The 12,548-nt window shown below is 42.6% G+C and overlaps 1 pseudogene; it reads left to right on the top strand.

The window, feature by feature from the left end:
- Nucleotides 1–12,457, top strand: part of LOC122351647 — a 62,428-nt pseudogene extending 49,971 nt beyond the window's left edge.
- The last annotated feature ends 91 nt before the right edge of the window (nucleotides 12,458–12,548 follow it).

Raw genomic sequence — 12,548 nt, 5'->3', positions numbered from 1 at the left:
ACTGGTCAGTTAATGAGTCTTATTCACTTTTAACATTTGAATATACACACAATCGCAAAAGTAGATCTGCACTTGTGTATACAGTAGTTAAGACATTCCTAAACCATTCGTTTTATTTGTCTCAGTTGCTACTACAGGTCCATCTGTGTACTACAATCAGTCTCCAGCATATAATTCGCAGTATCTTCTGCGCACTGCTGCAAATGTCACACCGACAAAGGTACTGTAGAAATTTTCATGTAAACACAAAATATTCTACCTTACACTAAAGGGGCAGAGAATCTATAGTGTTGTATGTTTGCCTCTGCAGGGCCCAGTATATGGGATGAATCGTCTTCCTCCACAGCAGCATATGTATGGCTACCAACAATCAACACACACTCCACCTCTCCAGTCAACACCTGCATGCATGTATCCTCAAGAGCAGGTCTTTGGTCCTCCCATCCGGTTTGAGTCACCAGCTACATCATTGCTCTCCCCGTACAGTGAGGATTATTACGGTCACAATGTTCCTCAGCCCACAGTCAATCCAACATTGCCAGAGCCTGGATATTTCACTAAGCCATGTGCTGTTTCATCCACACAGCCGTCCAAGAGCACTGATAGCAAGCCTGCTGACCCCAAGATCAATTTTGGCTCTCAGTTTACAGGTGAACCTGCTAAGGTTCCCAACTTTGAGGAGTAGCTGCTGTTCCAACAACAACGGCAACAGCAACAACTGCATTCAAGTTCAACTCCAATTTCAAGTCCAATGATGGTGATTTCACCTTCTCCTCTGCTCAGGTGAAACATAGCGAAAGCCTCTTGGGTCTTCTGACATCAGATATTCCTCCCAAAGCAGAGGTTCTGTCAGAACCAAAACATCAGACCCAAGATCAGCAGTCTAGCCAGAGCGGAGTCTTTACCTTTGGCAGTAAAACTGCAGCAGGATTTTCATTCACTGATGGTGCTCAGAACAAGATGAGTATTTTTGGCAACGCTGACCAAAGATTTGGCTTTACAAGTGGAACCAAGTCGATATCAGGGAATTCAGAGGCTCGGGAAGAGAAAAGTGGGGAAAGTGACAATGATAGCACCCACGTGGAGGAGGACGAGGATGGGCCTCATTTTGAGCCTATTGTCCCTCTACCTGATAAAGTCGATGTGAAAACTGGTGAGGAGGAAGAAGAGGAGATGTTCTGTAAGAGAGCAAAACTCTTCCGATTTGACTCAGAGACTAAAGAGTGGAAAGAGAGGGGCATTGGTAGTATAAAAATCCTTAAACACAAAACCTCTGGGAAAGTTCGTCTGTTGATGAGGAGGGAACAGGTTCTGAAAATCTGCGCAAATCACTATATCACTGCCGACATGGCCCTCAAACCAAATGCTGGATCGGACAAATCCTGGGTGTGGTACGCTATGGACTATGCAGATGAAATGCCAAAAACGGAGCAGTTGGCCATTCGTTTTAAAACGTCAGACGAGGCGGCACTGTTTAAAGTTAAATTTGAGGAAGCTCAAAAGTTCCTTTTGGAATCCCTACAAGAACCGCAAACTGAAAAGAAAAGTGAAACTCCACAGCCTCAGGTTTCATCCAAAGAAGTGGATCTCAAAGCCCTGTTTTCCAAGAAGGAGGGTGAATGGGACTGTGAGGTGTGCTGTGTAAGAAACACTCCCACGTCTGCAGTGTGTGTGGCCTGCAGCAGTGCAGCTCCTTCTACAGCACCGGTCAAACCTGTAGAGGAACCCAAAGGCTCTGGTCCTATGGCTCCTCCTGCCAAATTGTTTTCATTTGGACTCTCTGGAGATTCAGCTAAGAACTCCACCAGCACTGATGTCAGCTCGAAGGGCTTCACGTTTGGATCTCAAATACCAGTTTCTTTTAAGTTTGGATTTAAGGATGCTGTTGGGACATCTGCTGGCTTTGGACCTCAGGCTGAAAAGAAAACAGTTCAGGCTGATGCACCACAACAAGAGAAAGTATCAACAGCTCCAGCAGTCCCATTTGGCACTGGATTTGGTGCTCAGTTTGCCAAGAAAGAGGGTCAGTGGGACTGTGAGTCCTGCCTCGTGAGGAATGATGCCTCAGAAACTGAATGTGTTGCGTGCAAAGCCCCCTGCAGCACTGTAAAATCTAATGCAACACCACAAGGTGGGCTAGCTGCCATGTTTGCTAAAAAAGATGGACAGTGGGATTGTGACACTTGCCTGGTAAGAAACGAAAGCTCATCTAGCCATTGTGTTTCATGTCAGACAGCAAACCCAAATACGAAAAACAAGACCTCTTCTGCATCGAGTTCCTCTTTTAGCTTCAGTTTTGGTAGTTCTAGTAGCCAACCTGCTGCGACAGGATTTAATGCCAATTTCAATGCAGGCACTGCTTTTAAGTTCGGCACAAGTAAGGAAAAAGTTTCTTCAGAAGGCTTTAAGTTTGAGTCCTCCACAACTGATGCTGAAAAGTCATCAGGCAGTTCTAGTTTTTCATTTTCCATGTCTGCACCTGTTGGCGGATTTAAGTTTGGCATTGCAGATTCTGAGGCAAAACCATCAGATGAACAGTCCCAAAATGGGTCTGCTTCTGACCTTCTCAAAAATATTGCTGAGCTTCACAAAGAGAAAGAAAAAGAGGCAGCCCCAAGTTCCTCAGATCAGTCTGTAGATACTGATAGTCATGATAATAATCCCCTCTTTACTGGTAAGCCTGACTCCTGTAGTTTTGCTGACTTGGCAAAGTCACAAGGAAGTTTTCAGTTTGGCCAAAAGATCCCACTTTCAAAGGCTTTGATGGGGCTGGCCAGCAGCTCTTTACCGGGTTTAATTCTGGGCCCAAGACTGACATCTCTGGTGATCAAGATGATGACATGTACAAAACTGAGGAGAATGACGATATTCAGTTTGAACCTGTTGTTCAGATGCCAGAGAAGGTTGACCTTGTTACAGTAAGAAGATGAAAAATCTTGTATTCACAGCGTGTCAAGCTCTTCAGATTTGATACAGAAACAAACCAATGGAAGGAAAGAGGAGTCGGCAACCTTAAGCTTCTCAAGAATAACCAGAACGGAGACTGCGAATTCTTATGAGGAGAGAGCAAGTGTTGAAAGTGTGTGCTAATCATTGGATAACAACCACAATGAACTTAAAGCCCCTCTCTGGCTCGGATCGAGCCTGGATGTGGCTGGCCAGTGACTTCTCAGATGGAGATGCAAAATTAGAACAACTTGCAGCAAAATTCAAGACACCAGAGCTTGCAGAAGAATTCAAACTAAAATTTGAGGAGTGTCAGCGACTGCTTTTGGATATTCCTTTGCAGACCCCTCACAAGCTTGTGAACACTGGCAGAACGGCCCAGCTCATACAGAAAGCTGAAGAAATGAAATCTGGTCTTAAGGACCTCAAATCATTCTTGACTTACCAAAACAAGGATGAGGAAAATGCAGATACAAGCCATAGTACCTCTGCAGCTGTAGTGAAGCTCAACCCTGATAGCACCGCACCCACTTTAGAGTGGGATAATTATGATTTAAGAGAGGAAGTGCATGAGGACTACGCTAGCTCTGCTGTGGATAATACTCCTTCCCAGCCTGATCCAGTAGCAAAAAATTTATTCCGCTTTGGTGAATCATCCACAGGGTTTAGTTTCAGCTTTCAGCCTATTCTCAGTCCCTCTAAGTCTCCATCTAAGCTAAACCAGAGCCAGGCTTCTGTCGGTACGGATGATGAGCAGGATGTGACGCAGGAGGAAGAGCGAGATGGTCAGTACTTTGAGCCTGTTGTGCCACTGCCAGATCTTGTGGAAGTCTCAACAGGAGAGGAGAATGAACAAGTCCTCTTCAGTCACCGGGCTAAACTATACCGCTACGATAAAGATCTTAGTCAGTGGAAGGAACGAGGTATAGGGGATCTTAAAATACTGCAAAACCATGAAACAAAGCGTGTCAGACTTGTGATGAGACGGGACCAGGTCCTCAAACTGTGTGCAAACCATTGGATTGCTTCCAATATGAAGCTCAAGCCCATGAAAGGAGCTGAGAAAGCGTGGATCTGGAGTGCCTTTGATTTTGCTGAAGGACAGGGCAAGGTGGAACAGCTGGCTGTTCGATTTAAACTGCAGGAAACTGCAAGTGCTTTCAAAGAAATCTTTGAAGAGGCAAAGACTGCACAGGAAGAAGACAAACTCTTAACCCCATTTTCTGCCAGAATACCTGCCTCCACCCAGGAGATGCTTTGTGGCACAGCTGCAGTTGCTGTACTTGAGGAAATCACAAAAGAACGTACTGGACTCTCTGAGGAAAGCAGTCCAAAACCGGATCATACCCCTCAAAGCACCAAGATTGTGGTCTCTCCTCCAAAGTTTGTCTTTGGGTCAGACTCTGTGCAGAAGATCTTTGGAAGCCCTTCTCCATCAAAAGAGAAATCCCCAGTTATGATTTCCAGTTCAAAAGATGAGGACACAGGTGCCTCGAGACTGAAGACCTCTGCACCAGCAGTGACCAGTCAGTCATCAGTTGGGACACCTTTCAGCATACCAACAAGTAAGATATATATTTTCTGTCATGCATAGTTATGAATAAAACTCCTAAAATTTTAGCTCACTGCTGTCCATCCTTGCTCCAAACACCTGTCTGCACTTAAAGATTATGGTTAGCTTCATCACGCGTCTTCAACCAAGCCTGGATCTAAACACATCTATGGTTTAGGTTCTGTTATAGTTTATTTCCTTTTTTTGAATGAGAACTTTCTTATTGTGTAAGTTATTGCTCTAAAACATCCTTGCACAATGTTGCCTATGTCTCATTTAAGCCCATAATTTTATCATGTATATATTGACTTTCTGAGATTCAAATTCTTCAGAATGGCTCAAAACTTAAACGCATTATTTTTTAGGTTTGGATTTTAGGCTTTTCAAAAATAATCCTATGGCTTTTGGACCTGCACATCAGCCAACCAGTTTGAAGCCCAAGGTATTTCAGGTCACCATTTACTGTGGCATATAGAGCTCTCACTGACTGGCATGAGCCAGGAGACCTGACCTTGGCTGAATGTTGTGATAACCCAACATTACTCAATCCAAACATTTGCATGGTCTGAAATCTGCTAACCTTTACTCGTGTTTTTTTGGTTTGTTTGGTTTGTTTTTTGTTAAATTTCAGTAGAATTTACAATTCGGGTGCACCAGTGGACTTCAGGTACTCTGCAGTGAGTGTTTTGTGAAGTGATTTTCATATTTAAATTTGACACCTGCCCTTCCAAGTATTTTTATCTTGGCTATATAGTTACGACTATTTTTGGCTCTGCTATACATGTAGTATCAGTTCCTGTATTGTTGTTGGCTGCTGACTCTTCTGCTAATGTTTTCCCTAGCTAATAGTTTTTTTTTTTTGCCAACAGACCAACTAATCTGACACCTGTATAGAGTTCAGTTTTTATGTGGTTACTCTAGTCATAACCAGTGTTTCTTTAGCTATAAGAGGTTGCATTACTTCTCTTACTAATTTTAATGAATAGAATTTACATAGTCTTCGTTTTTAAATCTTTGTACAGGGCCTAAACTAACTCTCAAAAATTGTCATGAATAAAATGTCATGTAGTTAAGGTAAGGTAACTTTTCATATATGTGTGTATATATATCTCTTTAGTCGTTGAAGTAGTAACTACTGCCTGTCAAAAAGAGTTTCATAGCTGGTTAAAAAAAAAGCCAGTACAATTTACATTGCAGGTGTAGTAAAAATTTGTTTGAGGCCCACCTTGTATATGTAAAAGGCTTTCAGGGAAAAAAATTAAATCATATACATTTTTAGTTATGCAGCCTAGTATCTCAGTGTACATAGAAATTATATTTAGGTAAACTATGGTTTAATGAAGAAATCATTAAGTTTTCCAGAACACATTGAACGCAAGTTGCTGGACTTTAACTGCTTGGTTCTCCCCAAATCTTTTTAGGGTTTGTTATGTTTTTGTGCCAAATCTGTATTCATAAAATCACTGGTACCTGAACTGATGCATTATTTTTTTTCAATTTTTTTTAAGGTATAGTTTAAAGAACTTCATTCAAGGATTCGGCACTGTAGTGTCATTTTAGAGAGCATCCGCTGGACGCACACAGGTGTACGCATCTTTCCATTGCTGCTGACAGAGAAATTTGTATGCTATTTGTGTCTAGCAGATGCTCTCCAAAAATGTGACTATGGTGATGATTTGTTTTATTTCCATGTATAAAGTATTATCGTCTCTTCATAACGTTACGGTTGAACCACTGATGGCAGATGGAGTATTCAGACAGTGTTTTTCATACTTTTATGGACCTTGAGAGTACAAATTGTTGGCAGTCAATGGGACAGTCACAAGCCTCCTGGTTTTCATCCAAAATCGATAGTTGGTTGTTGTGAGTCTGCTAACCAGCTAACAAATCTGTTTGTGGATCTGCATGCTATGAGAGAGGTTTGGTTTCAGTAAAAGTGTTTAGCTGTTCTTGCTTCTTACTTCGTTCTCATGTTGTTGTTTAGATGTGTCCCTCATATATAAAAATATATATATATAAGCTAAAGAAATCAGTCACTTTTTTATTTATATAGCGCTTTTAACAATACAGATTGTATCAAAGCACTGAACAGAATCAAATAGGAGAATACAATGATAGGGATGTATAATGACAAGATTGAACAATTTGTTATTAAATGTAGAGACTGTCTCTGTAATCAGTTCGACGATAATCGTAGTAAGTGCGCTAGAAATGTACTAACTCTTGCCGTGTAAGTAGGTTAGAGTCTTAAGATGTATTTTTCAGTCACTAACAGAAGTTTGTTTCTTCATCTACATGTTTTCAGATGAATCTGAATGAAAGAAATGCTAGGTTTCTGCTAAAGGAGCTGTGATAGGAGGACAGTTTAAAGAATCGCACGCTTGTTTTGTTCTGTAAGGGCCTTGTGTGAGCTCAAACTGTAGATCATGGCGCTAGCAATGTGGTCAATTAAAAGTAATTGTTTATTTCTGCTGGATTTTTATCTTAAACTTATTTTGGGACTGCATTTTTTTATTTTTTTTGCTTCGAAATAAGGGGAATAATATCTGATGAGTGTGAGTGCCGTATGAGAACTGAAGGTGCTTTACCTCAGTGTTTGATAAAGAGCATGAGTGTTTGCATGCGTGTGTCTTTGTAAATTTACTTGCTTAATGTTGTCTGTGAGGTGTGTATGATGAGTACTTTAGTCTCCTACATGCTTTGACACTTGTTGGTTTGTAATGACTATTTTGAAAGCGCTTCTTAAACGTGGTGAGAGCTTCATGAGCTAGTTCACCAAACATGAAAACTTGTCTCATCCTTCCAAACCTGCACAACTTCATTCTGTGAAACACAAATGAGATTATCTCAGGGTTTGTGTTTCCCAGTACAGTATAAAGTCAAAGGGTCTGATGTAGTTTAGACTCCAGTGGCTTTGAATGTGTTCTGTCATTCGTGCAGATTTAGAGCTGTAGTAGATGACAGCAGTTTTCATGTTGGGACATACTATCCGTTCAGCAGTTGTCATTGCTTTCGTTAATCTAGGTTTTGTATGTTTATTGCTCAGTTTCCTCTCCTTTAGAGCAGAGGAGTGCTCAGGACATGTCTGATGATGATGATGATGATGATGATGATGTTGCGATAGTATTTGAGCTGAAGCCGACGAGAGAACAAGCAGAGTTGGCTTCCAGGCTGATGCTTCCTCCTACATTCTTCTGTTACAAAAACCGTCCAGGATACGTCAGCGACGATGACGGCGATGGTAAGATCCACATGCTGTGTAACAGGAAAACAAATCACCCGTGTTACTGTGAGCAGTGATTAACCTCAGATTGACACTGCTGTGTTTTCAGATGAGGATTTTGAAAGCGCAGTGAGGAATCTGAAGGGGAAGCTGTATGTGGATGGAGCTGATGGAGCGTCTGATCACGGTAGGTATGGGGTGATGAAGGGGGAATTGATCAAAATGATAAAAATATGCCGTTTATTTGATTGTTTTTCATAGTTAAAAAAATCAGCTGAATGTTACTTGCAAGCAAAATATATAAACGTTTACTTCCTCTAGTGTACAAATAAAATGTTATTTTTGCTGTTAAAGTGCTCCATTACAGATTAAAGAGAAGGTGTCAGATAGATGTTAGGAGTGTAGCGATACCTAGGTATTCTACACATAGCAGCTTTAAGACCCAGACTCTGTTACAGCCAAACATTGCAAATCACATCAAGCTCACCCACCTCATTAAACAATGTGCAATTTAAAAAATATATATATATATTTATTTATTTATATTGCACACAAATTTTCAGGTTTTTCATGTTGCTGTGGTCAGGATACTTCTCTCCGGTCAGGTTCTGGGTGTTTGATCAGATTTGTGCCCTGTCATGAGCAGCGTGTCTCTCGTGTCTGTAGACTCGGAGGTGACTCTGGTGTGGGAGCGTCCGACTGCAGACGAGGAGCAGAGAGCCAGACGCCTCCTCCTGCCTCCTACCTTCCTCTGCGGCGTCAGCAGCGACTCCGAAGCAGAGACCGAGAGACCGGATGACTTCAGCACTGAGCTCCAGAAGCTGAAGCAGGCCCAGCTGAGTCCGGTCTGTAGCACAGCACCTGCTCAGGACACACCGGTAAAGCCTTCCCATGATGCAGCAGCTGTGGAGACGAGCGGTAGCGGCACAGATGAGAGTCAGACAGACACGCGTCCAATCGACCTCTCCACCAAGAGAAGCAGTGAGAGCGACTCCAGCACAGCTACAGGTGAATGAAGCTTCTCTCAGAGCAGATTGTGTGAACGGTTTGCTGAATGAATGCACTCTACATCCTTTGTGCTATGAGATCCTTGTCTGGATTCATCACAGTTCAGAATGAGAAGGTCTGATGACAGATTTAGTAGCAGTAAACGGCACAAGCAACAATTTGTACTGTTATTTTTACTCCACTGACATCCATGGAGTTATTCTCTGAGCCTGATCCTCGCTCAGTTGATCATCGCAGAAATGCCGTTTAGCCTTTGAGCGGAGTTTTTGCTTTCCTCCCGCAGGTCCGTCTTTTGGATTCACATCTGCAGGTGGCTTTTCATTTGCAGAACTGGCACATACGTCAGGTGAATTTGCATTTGGCAAAAAAGGTGAGTCTGTTTCCCGCTTCATCAGTCTGATTCATTTTTTTCATATTGAAGAATTCACTGGTCCTTCTACTGAGGTGACTTGTAGGGCTCAGCGATGTGACGCAAAAATATATATATATATATATAAAAAAATATTAATGGAAATGTTTTATGTAGTGAATATGTGTTCATGAAAAGTTCTGCCAGCTTCAGTATCTGAGGTCTTTGCTTTTCAAAAATTGCTGTAAACATCTGGTCCCATAAACAAGCAGTTTTCATCTGAGTCCACTAGCAGCAGTTATCTAAATTAGGACAGTGCTAGTGTGTTATCATACCGCTGCTAGGCGTCTTGTGTATTCATCGTGTCTTTTTATTTCTGCAGATGATAATTTCTTGTGGTCAGGCGCGGGAGCCAAAGTTTTTGGAAGCGCAGCGTCACAAACTGAAAGAGAGAAATCCAGCCACGAAGCAGAAGAGGAGGGCAGTGACGACGAGACGCCCCGTAACGAGGAGATCCACTTTGAGCCGATCGTGTCTCTGCCCGAGGTGAGTGTCTGTGCCGCTGGCTGTGCTCCTTGTGTCTCCGGTCTCCTGATGTGTGCTGACCGCTCCTGCAGGTGGAGGTGAGGTCTGGCGAGGAAGACGAGGAGATCTTGTTCAGAGAACGAGCCAAGCTCTACCGCTGGGACCGGCAGCTCAACCAGTGGAAGGAGCGTGGCGTGGGAGACCTGAAGATCCTCTTCCACCCGCTGAAGAAGAGCTACCGTCTGCTGATGAGAAGAGAGCAGGTGCTTAAAGTCTGCGCCAACCACACGATCAGCCAGAGCATCGAGCTCAAGCCCATGAACACCTCGGCTAACGCACTGGTGTGGACCGCCACCGACTACTCCGGTACAGGCCTGTCTCTCACGCACACACACGTTTACCTTGCTATCTAAGTTGGGACTCTCCCAGGCGTAATGATTTTTATATTGTACAGACTTTGTGTTATTGTCCTACACCAACCCTACACTTAAACCTACCCCTTACAGGAGACTTTTAGCATTTGAGACTTTTAGCATTTTCTCAAAAAACATTGTTTATTTTTTAACCTGTTTTACAAATGAGGACGTCCCAAAGGGAGGTTTTTGGAGATTTTTGTCAGGTTAACCTCCCTTTTGGTTATAAATTAGTCCCCAAAATATGGTTAAGTAGGTATACACACTATCAGCCCATGAACACCTTGGATAACACACTGGTGTGGATAACCACTGACGCAATGTCTCGCTCTTTCTCTCTTGCATGCACACAAGTGCTGGAAAATAAGTCGGAATGAGCACATTTTCAGAAATCAGTTAGTTGGGAGCATCACCACCTTGTTGTCAACAGTTCTAATGAAGTTTGGAAAATTTAACAATTCTAACATTAGACTGCTTACATTAGCCTATAGTAATGCTGCTAGAATCCTTGGATCATGCTGAGAACACCGATATCAATTGTGAACTTCCTGTCCACCATTTTGTTGAATTCATGTTGAAAGCCTAAAATTTGTAGAAGCACTATAAAAATGGTTTTGTCTGAGTCTATTTGAGTATTCTGAGTATTTTTCTGCCATTTCAATTACAATGATCTTAAAATGTCTTGAATTACTTATAATTGCGTTAGGTCTGATGCTCAGTGCCATGCTTAGCTTCTCATTTTGTTGCTCAATTTTGCACACTGATAGAGGACTGTCTCAACTGTCCCAAGGACTGTATTTTTCCCTAGAACTTCTGAAGTCTTTGGCCAAAAATTAACTGAGTATCATTTGAACTCTGCGTGATGCAACAGATCTAAATAGACCAATTGTCCCATGTCAGCCATTTTTGGCGTTGACCATTTCAAATTTTATTTTAAATACTGTATTTTATGAATGCATTAGTATATCATTATGGGTCATCAGTAGCCTGAGAAGTTCTGAGCCAGCTCCACCTAGTGGTAAAATGTGATCTTCACATGGCTATAACTTTGTGTGTGAGGTTGACTTTTATTTTTACCTGATTTTTATTTTTATACTTTTTTTTTGACACTTGAATGCTTCCTGAGTCAGGTTTTGCCTCACGTCTGTATGTTTGTGCACACAGAGGGAGATGGGAAAGTGGAGCAGCTGGCGGCTAAGTTTAAGACTCCAGAGCTGGCCGAGTCCTTCAGACAGGTCTTCACCGACTGCCAGAGCCGCATGTCTCAGACCGACTCTGCTCAGACGTCTGCCGCCGAGGCGCTGTCTCGAGACTCCAACCCTGTGGTGTTCTTTGACGTGGCTGTTGACGACCAGCCTGCTGGGAGAATCCTCATGGAGCTCTTTGCTCACATCGTGCCCAGAACAGCAGAGAACTTCCGCCTTCTGTGTACGGGAGAGAAGGGCTTCGGTTACCGCCGCTCCATCTTCCACAGGATCATCCCGGAATTCATGTGTCAGGTGACAACTTGCTGCTCTTAACTTACTGATTATGTTCTACATGAAAACGGCCGGAATGTTCCTTTCATCAGTGCTGTCAGGTCATTGAAATACATCCTCAGTGTCAAAATGATCATTGTGCCAATCAACAAATGATGCACGTCTGCAGTAATAGGGCTGGGGCAATAAGAACAAGTTTTAAACAGAAATGTTTCTATGATTTCCTTTGACATGTACATTTTACTATTGTAATTCGATTAGAAATATTGTTTTGTTCCTGCACTCTCCCAGGGCGGTGATATCACCAACCAGGACGGGACGGGAGGGAAGTCCATCTACGGAGGGAAGTTTGAGGACGAGAGCTTTGAGGTCAGGCACACTGGTCCGGGGCTGCTGTCCATGGCCAACCGCGGCAGAGACACCAACAACTCGCAGTTCTTCATCACTCTCAAAAAAGCAGAGCACTTGGACTTCAAGCACGTGGCCTTCGGATTTGTCAAAGACGGCATGGATGTGGTGAGGATGATCGGAGAGATGGGTGCTAAAGACGGGAAGCCCACAAAAACCATCACCATCTCAGATTGTGGACAGATTCTGTGAGCTTTTCTACACAAACTGCTGTTCATCGTGTTTGAGACGGTGTTCCCTGAACTCTTGTGTAAATCAGAACTTGTATATGCAGTGGTTTTATTTTTGTCCTGTTTATGTGTTAATAAAGTGGACAGCACTAGTTGACAATAAAATTCATGCAAAAAACAGAAACTTTATTTTATTATAGTACTTGTTTACCCCAGAGTCTCCTCACGTTTACAGGGGCGTTATTGGACGGAATGTGAATCTTTTGAAGACTTTCTTTGTTAAATGTGTGTGTATTTGGTTGAAGGTCACTTCACTGACTTGAGGTCCCACACAAACAGCCATCTTCTTTGAATTTGAGCATAAAATAAACTTCTGGCAACTTGAGTTTCACTGTTTTTTAAAGTGTGTCGTCATTGAGAAACTGTTTCTATGATAATGCTTCTGAACCAAGTGAAAGCAAAGCTTGTGTTTCAGG

Source organism: Puntigrus tetrazona, chromosome 9, assembly GCF_018831695.1.
Source record: "Puntigrus tetrazona isolate hp1 chromosome 9, ASM1883169v1, whole genome shotgun sequence".
NCBI lineage: Eukaryota > Metazoa > Chordata > Actinopteri > Cypriniformes > Cyprinidae > Puntigrus > Puntigrus tetrazona.
Note: the sequence above shows the minus strand (reverse complement) of the source record. Positions and strands in the feature narration are given on the sequence as shown.